Below are 14456 nucleotides of genomic sequence, written 5' to 3'. Positions count from 1 at the left end.
TAGACTTATTTGGAATATACCCCACAATGAGGGAATGGATTTATTTGAGGAAAGTGTATTTGAAGACACTAATTTGAGTCACGAAGACAAGGTTGCTAGTATTATCCTAATGGATACAGTCCTTAGATACAATTTTATTATTTTTGATGGTGAATATTATCACCAAAAATCAGGTGTGTCTATGGGGGCAATATGTGCACCTACGTATGCGAACATTGTGTTGGCCAAATGGGAAGAAAAGTTCGTTACAAATTCTAGTTTCAACACAAATTGGTCAATGTATCACAGGTACCTGGATGATATAGTTTTTATATGGACAGGTGGACTTGACAAGTTCTACGAATTTTTAGAATATTTGGGTCAAACCACATCTTTTTTTAAATTTACACATACAGTCAATACAGAATTTCTTAGGTACCTGGATGTTGAAATATATAGACAAGAAGGAAGATTTGAAAGTAGGATATATAGGAAAGGCACATATGTCAATTCTTTCCTACATTATAGTAGTGCCCACCCCCTACATAGTAAAACCAACATTGTTAAAGGCCAATTTGTAAGAGGGTCAAAAATGACTAGCTGTGAAAGTGACTTTGTAAAGGAGTGTGAAAAACTTGAAATAATGTTTTTGAAACGTGGGTATCCTAAGGATTTTATAACGCGTCTAAGAAATGAAGTGGAGAAGGGTAGATCACAAAGATTTAAGCCCATTCTTGGGATAGGAGTGCAAAAAAGTAATAACAACCAAGTAACAACACCTATGGTAAGTCAGAACCCATTTTTAAGGGGCCTAGTGGTAGAATATAATGGAGTTAATAAAAATATAAAACGGACTTTAACAAACGAATGGAATAAATTTTCCGTAATAACAGACATAGAGGAAATAGGTGGAATGTACCCAAAATTGGTATTTAGGAACTCTTGGAACATTAAGAATATTCTAGAAAAAGGAGTCAACAACACTAAAGGAATGTATAAAGGTAAATTGGGTACATACAAGTGTGGGAGATGCCAACAATGTCCTTTTATTAGTAACAAATGTGAAGTTTATTTACAAAGTAGGAAAAGAATGTTAAAAAGTAAGGGGTTGCATAATTGTGAAAGCAAGGGCGTGGTATATCTGGTAACGTGCAAAAAATGCCAGAGTTTCTATGTTGGTAAAACTGAGAGGGGTCTCAAAAGGAGAATGTTTGAACATTTTTATGAGATTGGGAAGGGAAAACCAACTAATGCATTATTTAGACACTCTCTAATCTGTAAAAAATATAAATATGATTTTTTTTGTGCTAGAACAAATAAGACCAGACACTAGAGGGGGACCTTGGGAAGAGATCTTGGAGAGTAAGGAGTTATGGTGGCAGATAAACCTAGAGGCTGGAAATAAACCTGGGCTAAACGACACACTATCAATTTCCTCATTGTTAAAATTGAGGGCTTTGAAGATATAAAATATTCATTCAAAAACATTACCTCATTTACCCACTAGAAGGCACCAACACACAAGTTTTAGTACACATTGGTTTCTTAAGTACATTTTTTACATAGAAGTTTTTAATATGAATTAAATTAAATTTTTATAATATTTACTGATATTTTTAAATGTATAATATTTATTAATATTTATTCATGTATTTATTATTATAAACATCAAATGTGTGGATTATATGATGATGGGTTTGCTTCAAAAATAATTTACCACAGGACGAAGAGTTACAAAAGGATAAACTTTATATACTGTGAATGTCCTTCCTGAAACAGATAAGCATTAATATTAAGTAGTAGGATGCTTTGGATTAGTCAATTTGAATTAATTGAAGCGATCTTATTGGATTTTAAATGTTTGTCCAAAAACTATATAAATGTTATATGAGATGTAACAACACTTATCTGATGAAGTCCTGAGTGCGAGGACGAAAACGCGTTGTATGTACTGAAGTTATAAGAGCGTTAATATTTTTTAACGTTTGTGGATTTTTATTAAATTTTTTGTGAAGATATCTACAGCGACTATTTGGTCTTTTGGGCACTATCGTTGTTTTTGGTTAATAGTGAATCGCACTGTTACATAGAAAATGAGCACATTCCGTGCAGTGTAGGAGTAGGATAAGGGGGAGTAACAGAGTAGGAGATAGGTGACATCACAGGGGGGAATGTATGAAAGGAATGCAGCTCATTGGAGCACAGTGGCATGTGAAAGCTGTCAGTCACACATCATGGAAAGAGGAGTGTCAACAAGTAGGCATCGGAAAGCCAAGAAATGGAAAGTGTACACTATGGATAACACCAAAGTTTCTTGCTGGGCGTGCATGAGCGCCTGTGTGCACTGGTAGGCATGAGTAAGATAGAGTGCGCGCATGTAAGCGTGAGTGCGCGCGTTTAAGGCAGAATACGCATGTAGGAGCCTGTTTAAACACCTGTATGCTTGTTTGCGCTGGTGTGCATGCGTTTTAACCCGAATAAGCAGATTCTAGTCCGTCTAAGCATGTATGCGCTAGTGTTAGCCACTGTGAGCGTGATTTTGCTGGTATGCACGTTGCTCCCCCCTGAGGAAACAGAAGGGAAAAGGAAGCATGGGAAACAGTAGGAAGCTAGCAGGGATTACTGGCAGAGCTAGCAGGTGAAAACAATCAGAAGCAGGCAATTACACAGGCAGAACAGTAGCCCATCCCAGCACTTAAAACTCTGCAAACAACAGTGCAGAATGTTTCTCTCAAGAGACACTGCAACAGAGGAGTAAGCTATTAGAAGTGAAAACTGAAAAAGCTTCACTCAGACCAAAAATGCTAGGGGCTGCCATAGCTGTTATAAGGAGACATATGCAACTTGCTGAGGGTGGTGACTATGCAAATGCTGCCAGACAACCCACAGTGAGGAGACGGAGAAGAGTGTATAGGCCCAGGGTCACCTACCAGGGGTTACATGAGCTGGAGATAGTGAAGCGCTATAGAGTGGACAGAGACCTCCTGCAGCAAATTGTTGAGCTGTGCAGGCCATGCCTCACACACAGAACCAACAGAGGGGAACCCATCCCAGTGGAAACCAAGGTATGTGTTGGCCTAAGAATACTAGCAACAGGTACCTTCCAGAGACTAACTGTTGATATGATGGGGATATCACAGGCATCAGCATCCAGGGTACTGCATCAGTTCCTGGATGCCATGTCAGCACATGTCTGTGAGCATGTATATTTCCCCAATTCCCGTGAGGTATTGGCCAGCAATATGCGCCTCTTCCAGCAAATAGCGGAATACCCTGAGGTAGTGGGTGCAATAGACTGCATGCATATATGCATCAAAGCACCAGCCGGTGAGTGGGGTAGGGCCTACATTAACCGCAAGGGATTCCCCTCCATCAACTGCCAGGTTGTGTGTGATGCCCAGGGCATAATAATGAATGTGTGTGCTGGCTGCTCTGGAAGCTACCATGATTCCCATATCTGGCATTTGACACAGCTGTACCAGACATTTGCCAATGGGGACATCCCACATGGTCACTTAGTGGGGGATGCTGGCTACGCACTGGAGCCGTGGCTGATGACACCCATCAGAAATGCACACACACATGAACAAGAATGCCATAATGAGGCACACGCACAAACACGAAATGTAATTGAGCGTGTGTTTGGGCTGCTCAAGTCACGGTTCCAGTACCTGGACACATCTGGGGGAGCCTTGCAGTACTCACCAGCTACATGTACCCAAATTGTCATGGTATGTGCTATGCTGCATAATATAATTCTGCGAAAACAGCTGCAGCAGGACCAGCATAGGGCTGGGCCAAACAGCCCCCCACCATTGCCAAGCCAATCACAGGCAGAGCATGACTCGGAGGAGGAACAACCTGAGCCTGCCCCAGTAGGCAGAAGGAGGCGTACCCAGTATGCCTTGGCCTTGGCAAAGCGGCAATGCATAGCACATACACTGGCTCAGTAGGAACCCAGGAAATTATACCTCTCTCTGACTCACACTAAAGGGATGCCTAAGTTGACACAACCTGCTATCAAACGTGTACAGGGAGTGTAGTATGTGCATCCAACATAGACAGCCCTGCAGCACCACCTGAGGCATGCTTGCCATGTGTTAAGCAATGTAACACCATGTAGTATATGCAAACTTGATGACCCTGACTAACATCCTACCCTCACCAAGCATGATGCCACAATATGAAGACGAGATGATCAATTACAATAATTGGCTTAAGTATTGCTGTTAGTCAAAGGGGATCCAATGCGTGCCAGCCTGGGATGACATGCTGAGCAAGACACGATGCTCCACCTGCTAGGGATGGTGTGCACCTATCAGTCCTGGCCTTTAGGATACTGGCAAAGGCTGTTGTCACCACCACTGTGCCTTGAATAGGTAAGGCTCAAAACACAAACCCACCTCCATAGGTATCACAAGGGATAAGAACCTAGATGTAATGCTACCCAATGCCAGATGTCTAAACTGCAAGATGCATGCAGTCTAAACTCCCCTCAGCATGGAGAATGTTGATATCTGTCCTGTAACAGAAAACTGGGTTAAGGCTCACAAGAGCACCCTAACACTACCAGGTTACACCTCATACCGTGCTTTACAGCCCCAAAACATGGAACAAACTACAAAAGGAGGGTGAGTAGCAATAATTGTCAAGGATAACCACACCCCCATGTTGGTACCACAACAAGAAGCAGCATGGACTCTCCATGGTCAAGTAACAGTGGCTACGACTGCCTGCCAGTTTGTAGCCTGCTACAGACTACCCTCCTAATGCCAGGAACTGCACTTGGCCTACGTTGGAACACATGGAAATATCAAGCTCTCCAAACAACATTATATTGGGTGACTGAAAATACTCAAACATAGACTGAGAGCATTATTCCAGCTCCAACACCATAGGCCAAAGGTTCCTAGAATCCATAAACCAAAATGCTCAGGAACAACGTACCACTCCCACAAGAGGGGTAAGCATACTGGATGTGATAATCAGCAACATGGGTACTCTATGGCCAGATGAGAAGTGTATCCCTCACTGGTAAGATCAGACCATAGAGTAATCACACTGGATATTCACATCCTGACCACAGTCCCTGGCCAGAAAACCACAGTGAAAAACATGTGTAAATGAAATATTGCACTCCTCCAAACTGATGTGGAATCCATTAAAGGCCCTGTGCCTGTGGAAAATATGGGCCACACCTCAGAACCCTTTATAACTGCATTCTATGAACACTGTCAGGAATGCATGGATTATGCAATCTCAAATAAAACCAAGGCCCAATACCATACACACAGGCATCTGGCATGGTGGACCCCAGCCATTACCAAACCATACAAGAGAATGAGGAAGCCACTACATGATAGAGCAAACCCAAAAAGGGAAGTAATCTCTGATCAGTATTATGGCAATAAAATATGGCCACTCATAAAATCCACTAAGGCCAGCTACAACAAGTTGAATCTGTGAATCTTGGGCAATGTTACACCTGCCCCATGTACACAGACAACCCCCTCCTCCCCCAAGAAATACAAATATATGTGAGAGATGCAACCATGTCTCCAAACTGGAGGTTGAGCTCTCTCAACTCAGTACTGTCTAAACTAGTCACGAGGAGAAGGTAACCACACACACCACAAACCCAGTCTCACATAGACCTATCACAACTGCAAACCGAAGACATAAACACACAAAAACATTCCCGGAGGCTCTAATTAAAACCACCAAATCAACAGAGGCCTCCAAAGCAGACACCCAAGCAACCACTACCCCCAAGCATAGCACATGCAACACATAGTACACAAAGTCGGTGTGCCAAACAGTCACTGCCCGTAAGGACAAACAACATGCCTGATACACTTGTAATAGGTGACTCCATAGTCAGACACACTGATGTCCCGCTCACCAGACTGAACAAGGAAAAGGGTACAGTAAGCTACCTGTAGGCTGCTACAATCCGCCACATAACACAAGCACGCAGGTCACTCCAAAGCAAATACAAATATGACTCAGTCATTGTCCATGCTGGTGTGAATGACCTGAGACGTACCTCCCTGGAATACATGTAAAGAGACATAGAGGAGCTCTCCAATTATGTAGGCCAGGCCGGTATGACACTGACCCTGAGCAGCATCCTACCCCCACCAAGAATGATGCCACAGTACAAACACAGAATGATCAGCTTTAACAATTGGCTCAATTACTGGTGTCATTCCAAGGGAATCCAATGTGTGTCTGCTTGGGATGTCATGCTTGACAAGCCACGCTGCTTTGCCAGAGATGGCTTGCACCTGTCACCCCTGGGCATCTAGATATTGGCTAAAGCTCTTGCCACCTCCATAGTGCCTTCTGTAGGCAAGGCTGAAAAGACAAACCCACCTCCCTAGAAAATATAAGTGGAAAAAACATAAGGGTAATGCTGCTCAATGCCAGAAGTCTAAACCTCAAGATGCACACTCTCGAGGCCCCCCCCAGTATGGAGAACATCGATGTCTGTGCAGTGATGCAAACCTGCATCAAAGCTCCTGAGAGAACCCCAGCACTACCAGGTTATACCTCATATCATGCTTTTCGGCCCCAAAACCTGGACCAAACCACAAAAGAAGGGGGAGTATCCATATTCAGCAAAGATACCCACACATCCAGGTTACTGACAATGCATGAAGCATCAGAGACCATCCATGTGCAACTAACTGTAGGCAAAACCGCTGTACAGTTTGTAGCATGCTACAGACCACCCTCTCAAACCCAGGAACACCACTCAGCCTTCCTGAAGACACTGGAGAGTATGAATGTCTCTCCAAATACCAAACAAGGTACTCACAAATCACCACATAGGTGGTAATCCATTGCGTATGGAAGAAGTAATCAGGGACCTAGGGACACAAGTGGACAGTAACCCCACATGTGACACTCACATTGCCAATGTAGCTAGGAAGACCACCTATATTGGCCACCTTACCATGAAAGGATTCACATCTACATCAAGAGAGGTCATTGTGCCCCTATACTCTTCTCTTATCAGGCCCATAATTGAGTACAATGCCCCATTTGGGATGTACCTTACCCAACACCTGCAGCAGTTAGAAAGACCTCAAAAGTACCTCACCAAGAGGATAAAGGGTATCAAACATTTGTCATATGCTGCCTGGCTGACAACACCCCAGCTGTATGCAGTCACATACTGCATACTCAGAGGCGATGTATGCCCGATGTACAAGGCCAAGTCCAATACAGAATTGATGGACTTGCTCCACCTCAGAAAATCCAAATCCATCAGAGCCATGAGAGATGTCCACCTCAATACATAAATAAATAGGATGTGCTGGAGGGACAGATTCATAACCCAGAGGCTCCCTACACTCTGGAACAGAATTCCACTCCATGTTAGACAGAGCCCCTCACCGACTCTCTTCAACAGGAATCTTGCCAAGTGGATGGGAGATGGTAGATTTACACTGGGGGTCTTCACTGTGTCATGTCTAGACAGAGGCACAGTAAAGTAAACCCTAAATGGGCATAATATTCACATAGCAAGGGGTGGTGAAAGCCACACACACTCTGGCTAGGCTTATAAATGCCCTAGGGCAGATAGCCTAGTATGAACCTATGAACCTATGAAGATACAAATTGTACAGGACACTAAGGATAAACACAAGGCTTTCTTAACTGATGATAGGAACCTTGTTGGGAATTCACAGATATGCTCTGTATTACCAGATATTACAAACAATACACCAAACCCACATACATTGCCAATATCCTACCTGACAGGTTCGGTGCAACCCCCCCCAAAATGCTAAATATCTATCCCAGCAGAATGCTGGCCCCCTGACATTGCAGATGCTGATGTAACAGCCAGCATCTTCAAAGCAAAACACACAGCATCAATGGTATGAGATGGTGTCCTGGGCTTGAACTCCAAGAAGAATGGAACGCCAAATAACAGTACTGCTCAATTTCAGCCTTACCACAGGATATGTACCCAAAGAGCAGTGTACAGCAACAGTGGTCCCTCTCCACAAAGGTGATGCCTGAACGGATACTGCAAACTATCACCCCAGAATCCTGACAAGCTTGGTCTGCAAAGCTATGGAAAGGATCATCATGGACCTCAGAAATAAAGATATTGGGGACCTACAGACACTGGACCCTACCCAGTGTGGCTTTCATAAGGGCAGATCCTGCTCCTTAAACATGTTTGACTCATTTGAAACAGTCATCAAGGCCATTGATGAGGGGAATGTGGTCCACACAGCCTATCTGAACCTTTCAAAAGCCTTCCATACAATACCCCATGTGTTCATTATAGATAAGCTCACCAGCTTAAATATAAACCCCTATGTCAGTAGATGGGTTGCAAACCAGCCCAAGGACAGAACTGACATGGTCAGAAATGCTGCAGCCATGGCAGACTACAAACCAGCTACAACTGGCATCCCACAAGGCTCAGTCCTGGGACCTCCCTTGTTGGTATATATTTCCCCATAGGTACAGGCCAACATGGAAGGACTGTGTCTGAACAAGTTTGCAGAGGACTACAAACTGGGCACCATATCTGACCCTCCAGCTGACACAAGCATCCTACAAAAGGGCCACATAGAAACAGCCAACTGGTGCCAGAGCTATGTCATCAAGCTAATTGCAGAAAAGTGTATAGTCATCCCCTGTGGATAAACAGTAAGTGCCCACCAATTACCACATAGGTGTTAACCCATTAAGTACTTTAGAAGTAATAAGAGACATGTGGACACAAGTTGATAGATATCTTGCATTTGACAACCATGTGGCTATAGTGGTTACAGAAACATACCATATACCCACCTAATCATGAAGGTAGTCACATCTAGATCAGGGGAGGTAATCGTGCCTCTTCAGTCATCCTTCATCAGCCTCACAATTGAGTACAATGGCCCCTGTGGGATGTACCTCAGCAGACACCTCCAGCAACTGGAAAGACCCCAAAAGTATCTCACTAGGAGGATCAAAGAGCTTGAACAGATGCCATGTGTTGCCTGATGAAACAAACTGCAGCTCCACACAGTGCCATACTGCCTGCCCAGAGGCAATCTGTGCCTGATGTATAAAGCCATGTCCAAGCTGGAATCAATGAACATGCTGCACCTTGTACAAACTGAATGCCAGTGAGCTATGCACATGAGAGACCTGAACCCTAGCACTGACATACATAGGACATACTGTAGTGATTGATCCATAACCCAGAAGCTCCCTCCACTCTTGAGTAAACTCCCAGTACAGGTTAGCCAGAGAGTCCCTCATTGACTCTCCTCAACAGCAATCTTGATGAGTGGATGGGAGATGATAGGTTTACCCTGGGTATCACTGTTATGTCACGGGTAGACAGAGGCACAGTATACTAACCTTGAAATATGTCATGTCAAAATCCAGTTACAATGTGTGTTGAAGGACAAACACACTCCCTGACTAGCAGTAGACATGGCCTAGGGCACATCGCTAGTCTTTGTCAATGTCCACCCAAGTTGTGGAGTACACTGCCAATGTTGGAAAAGCCTGGTTTAAGTAGTCCATATCCAAACTAAATGCAACATGGTCATATGTGCACAACTGGCCTTTAACCAGTCTGGTGTGCTCACTATGAATATTTAAAGCAGTGATAGGACTGAAACCCAGGATACTGTCCACCACAGTGAAAGTACTGAACCAGTACACTATACAATATTACAGTGTTTGGTCAGTATGAAAAGATGTTGACAACTGTATGCAAACTATCCCATGGAAACCCTGCAGGCACAGTATAATCCCTGTTGGGTTCAGACACAAAGCAGTTGGGCAGTAAGTACACAACATGATTCTCAACACACAACTATAAATGTGAAATATTGTTGAAGTTCACACACAACCACAAATGTGGTGGACTGCAGATTTCAACACATGGAAAGCTCACACTGGGCATGCTCGCACACTTTGATAAATGAGACATATGTCAGGCAACAAGCCATGGAAAGCCTGAACTGGGCATGCTCACACTCTTAGGCCATGTCTCAGTTTAGCAGTTGGCCACACATATCTGGTATTTGTATGTGTTAATCCAGGAACCAACCACAATACAGCAATCTGCCCAGTGCACACAGTTAAATGACTACAGAGACATAAGTTAAATAGTGGATCCCTCTCATATTCAAACATCTTCCACAGATACACAAGTTGTTCATAGAAACAGGGAAAGCTATGGCAATAAAGACCTGCAAACAGTTTACCAGCAATAAATATTGTGCATCTGAAAATTAAACATATGGGTGTAGAGATCAATACTAGGCTGTTTGCCCTAGGGAATACAAGTGTGTTTGGCATCTGCCTCCCCAGTACAGTAGGCCACTGTGCCTCTGTAAAGTAGGTCAGAGAAGGCACCGTTTAAGGCTAGTGTGCTGTGCCTCCATCAAGCAGGGACACAGTGGAGATCCCAGGGGTTGAATTTGCAATGTCACATCCATGTGGCTGGTGTTTGCTGGAAGATGGTTGGCAAGGACTTATAACAGTAACTGGGCGTCAATTACAAACTGAGGGGAGCCTTATCTGCAGTGTCTGGACAATGTCACTGTCAACACCTTGACGTGATGAGTTTGAGGGATTGAAGTGTCATGCCAATACTGTTCAGAAGTATCCTCCCTCTGTGGGATATTGCTCTGTAATGTATTAGCTCCCTCCTTCTGTTGTACAGCTTATATATGTCTGGTGTATACCAGACAGGTCTCCTGTTGTGGAGGAGTTATGGGTTTATTTGGGATAGCATGATCAATGCAAACCTTCCAGATGCTCATAGAATGCTATTGTCAAGGATTATGCAGAGTGGCCTGTATAATCCCCCAGCATGGGTCCTTTGACGTCTTCCACCCCAGTCTTCACAAGTGCAAAGTCTGCTTTTGATAAATACTTTGTTTGCAGAGACTTCCTTGCCTGGGGGTGGGGATGGGATATGGATGCCCAGGGACAGTTGGGTATGGTCAGATATTAACAATGGTGGTCTACCTCTGGTCTGGAGCATATAGTCCACATGTTGGTGATGAACAGGTGCAGCATGTTTTCCCCTCTTGTGGGAGTGGTAACAAGTTGTTCCATAGCAATTGAGTGTATGGATTCTAGGAACCTTACACCTAGGGTGTTGGAGCTACAGTAATGCTCCCAGTCTATGTGTGGGTAAATGAAGTTGCCCAATATATTGTTGTTTGGAGACACCTGCAGATATGCATGTATTCTTAAGTAGGCCAAGTGGGTTACCTGGGTTTGGGAGTGTGGTCTGTGCCAGGCTATGAACTAGAAGGCAGTCTTACCCACTGTTAGTTGCACATGGATAGTCTCTGATGCTTCGTGCTGTGCCACCAACCTGGAGGTGTGTGTATCCTTGATGAATATTGATACTCCCCCCTCCTATTATGTTTCAGTGCAAGTTTTGACACTGACAAGCATGGTATGAGGTATAACCTGCCAGTGCTGGGGTGCTTTTGGGGGCCTTGAACCAGGAGTCTGTTACTGCACAGATATTGATGTTCTCCATGCTAAGGACAGTTTCCAGTGCATGCATCTTGAGGTTTACACTGCTGGCGTTGAGTAGCATTACTATTAGTTTCCTATCCCTTGTGATACCTATGGAGGTGGTCTTGTCTTTTGAGCCTTACCTAAAAAAGGCACTATGGGGGTAGCAAGAGCCTTTGCCAATATCCGAAAGCCCATGGGTGACAGGTGCAAGCCATCCCTAGCAAAGCAGCGTGGCTTGTCGAGCATGTCATCCCAGGCTGACAGGCATTGGATCCCCTTTGAATGGCACTGAAACATAAGCCAATTGTTGAAATTGATCATCTTGTCTGCATATTGTGGCATCACTCTTGGTGAGGGTAAGATGCTACTCAAGGTCAGGGTCATACCAGTCTGGGCCACATGCTCAGAGAGCTCCTCCATGTCTCTTATCATGTAGTCCAGGGAGGTATGTCTCAGGTCATTCACACTGGCATGGACACTGACTGAGTCATATTTGTACATGCCTTGGAGTGACCTGTGTGCTTGTGTTATGTGGCAGATCATAGCGCCCAACAGGCATCTCACCATGACCTTCTCCTTGTTCAGCCTGGTGAGCGGGACGTCAGTGTACCTGATGATAGAGGCACCTATCACAAGTGTTGCAGGTGTGTTGTTTAGCCTTACATGCTGTGACTGTTCGGCACACTGGCTTTGTGAGCTATGTGTTGCACCCATTCTGTTCTGGGGTAGCAGTTGCTTGTTTGTCTGCTTTGGAGGTGTCTGCTGCTTAGGCAGAATTTTATTTAGAGACTCCAAGTATGCCTTCATGTGTTTATTTGTTTGGATTGCTGTCGTGGTAGGTCTATGTGAGACTGGAATTGTAGTGACTGTGGTTTCCTTCTCCTCCTGACAGGTTTTGCTAGTACTGAGTTGAGAGAGCTTAGCCTGCAGTTTGGCTATATGGTTGCATCTCTCACATGTGTTGGAATTTGTTGGGAGGAGGAGAGGGTTGTCTGTGTACATGAGGCAGTTGTAACATTGCCTCTAGATTCCCAGATTCACCAGCTGGACCAGAGAGGAGATTGACAACTGACCTTTGGACATGCTAGAATAGTATTGGGAATTCCTTTATAATTAACAACAAAAAGGGCCAATGGGGAACAAGGTACTCAAGGTGAGTTTGTGAGGGTGCAGTGCTTTTAATTTGTTAGTGCTGGCATATATAAATGCTTTAGTGAGCAAGTGCCAGGTAACTCAAATGCAATGTGTTACAGGTAACTTAATTGCATAAATGACAAACAGTAACTTTCTGTGAAGTGAAACAAGGACATACGTACAGTAAGCAATGCAGATGTCACTAGGGATCCACAGAAGCGCTGTAAAGCTGCGTTTCAGGTGAAATTAGTATTTCAGGGAAATAAGCAAACAAGCATACAAAGAAAGCTACATTCAGCAGGCATGGATGTAGTCTATCCTAAAGCAAACAAGGTGCACCAATTTCAGTAAGAAAGAGTTCAAATATGCAGGCACTATAAGCCTTTAGCCAGAAATTTCCAGCTCAGACGGGCAGAGTCCAGCCTCTCCTCCCACAAGAGTGCAGACCATGAACCTTCGTAATGTAAAATAACTGGCCTGAAGCCCAAGTGCTTAAACCAGAACTAATACACATTTAGAATAACAGACACTGAGCCCTCAATCAGCAGTTCCCAACTTAGTAGGCTGTATGCTACCTGTCCTGCCACCACAGTATCCTTGACATTTAATGAGACTCACCTCCTGTCATAGTTAGTTGTGTGTTTTGGGGCTGTCAAGCATGGTATGAGGTGTAATCTGGTAGTGTTAGGGTGTTTTTGGGAGTCTTGAACCTGTTGTCTATTACTGCACAGATATCAACATTCTCCATGCAGAGTAGAGGTTGTACTGCATGCATCTTACGGTTTACATGTCCATCATTGAGTATCATTACTTCCATTTTCTTATCCCCTGTGCTACCTATGTAGGTGGCCTTCTGTTTACAGCCTTACCACCAGAATGCAAAGATGTGCAGACATTACACTATGGTAATTAATAGGGGTGTACCAAACAATACAATGACAATCATACTGTTAATGCATCAGGCATGCTGGGATATACCCACAATGATATCATTACACTGTACAGTTGACAACATGATAATATTACTACAATTCTATGTAGTCACCCTGTGCATCAGCACCATGTTAACCGGTCCTGCATCGATGTTACAGATTGCAGAAGGTGGCACAGTTTCATCATAAGCACAGGGTGTGTACTTGGTATGCCTGAGTCTGCCACTGATACATCCAATAGACATGTATGTGTGTGTGTGTTAGTGAGAGATGCAGTGTGTGCGTGTATGTGTTAGCCCTAGGTGTTAGCATTATGCATGTGTGTATGCATGCACATAGTTCCACCTCGTGGCTGCCATATACGGGTGTTTGTGGACAGCCACAGACTGTATCTACCAGGTCATACAGATCACTGTCTCTGGCCACAGACACGGTACCTGTGCCTGGCAGGGGTGCTACGGACAGTATCAGGTACTAAGCCAGACTGGGTACTGTCATCAGAAGCAGGTGGTTAATGACTGGAGACATGTCTGTGCTGGGACTGTCCAGAGCCACGTGCACGTGGTCTCCTAGGGCGGTCTGATGACAGCACAGACCCAGCATTGCTGGGGTTGGTACTGGCACTATGGGAGCGGCTGCGGGTTTGTTGTTGTCTGCGACGACTGCCAGCTGTTGCTGGCATTCGTCCACGTCAACACCTCAACCATCCTGCGTTGTCATGGCTCATGGACATGTAGTTGTGGAACAGATCTAATGTGTCCCCCCAACGTCTGTCAATGACCTCGGTGAAATTATGGATGGCAGCCACAACGTCACGCATAGTGTCATTCATAGCAGTGCGATGTGCTCTCAGCTCCCTCAGACCCTGTCTGGTGTACCGTTCCATACATGACTGTGCCT

This window comes from Protopterus annectens, chromosome 2.part2 (genome assembly GCF_019279795.1).
Source record: "Protopterus annectens isolate FY-2018-M chromosome 2.part2, PAN1.0, whole genome shotgun sequence".
Taxonomy (NCBI): Eukaryota; Metazoa; Chordata; order Ceratodontiformes; family Protopteridae; genus Protopterus; species Protopterus annectens.
This window is presented reverse-complemented; position numbering follows the sequence as displayed.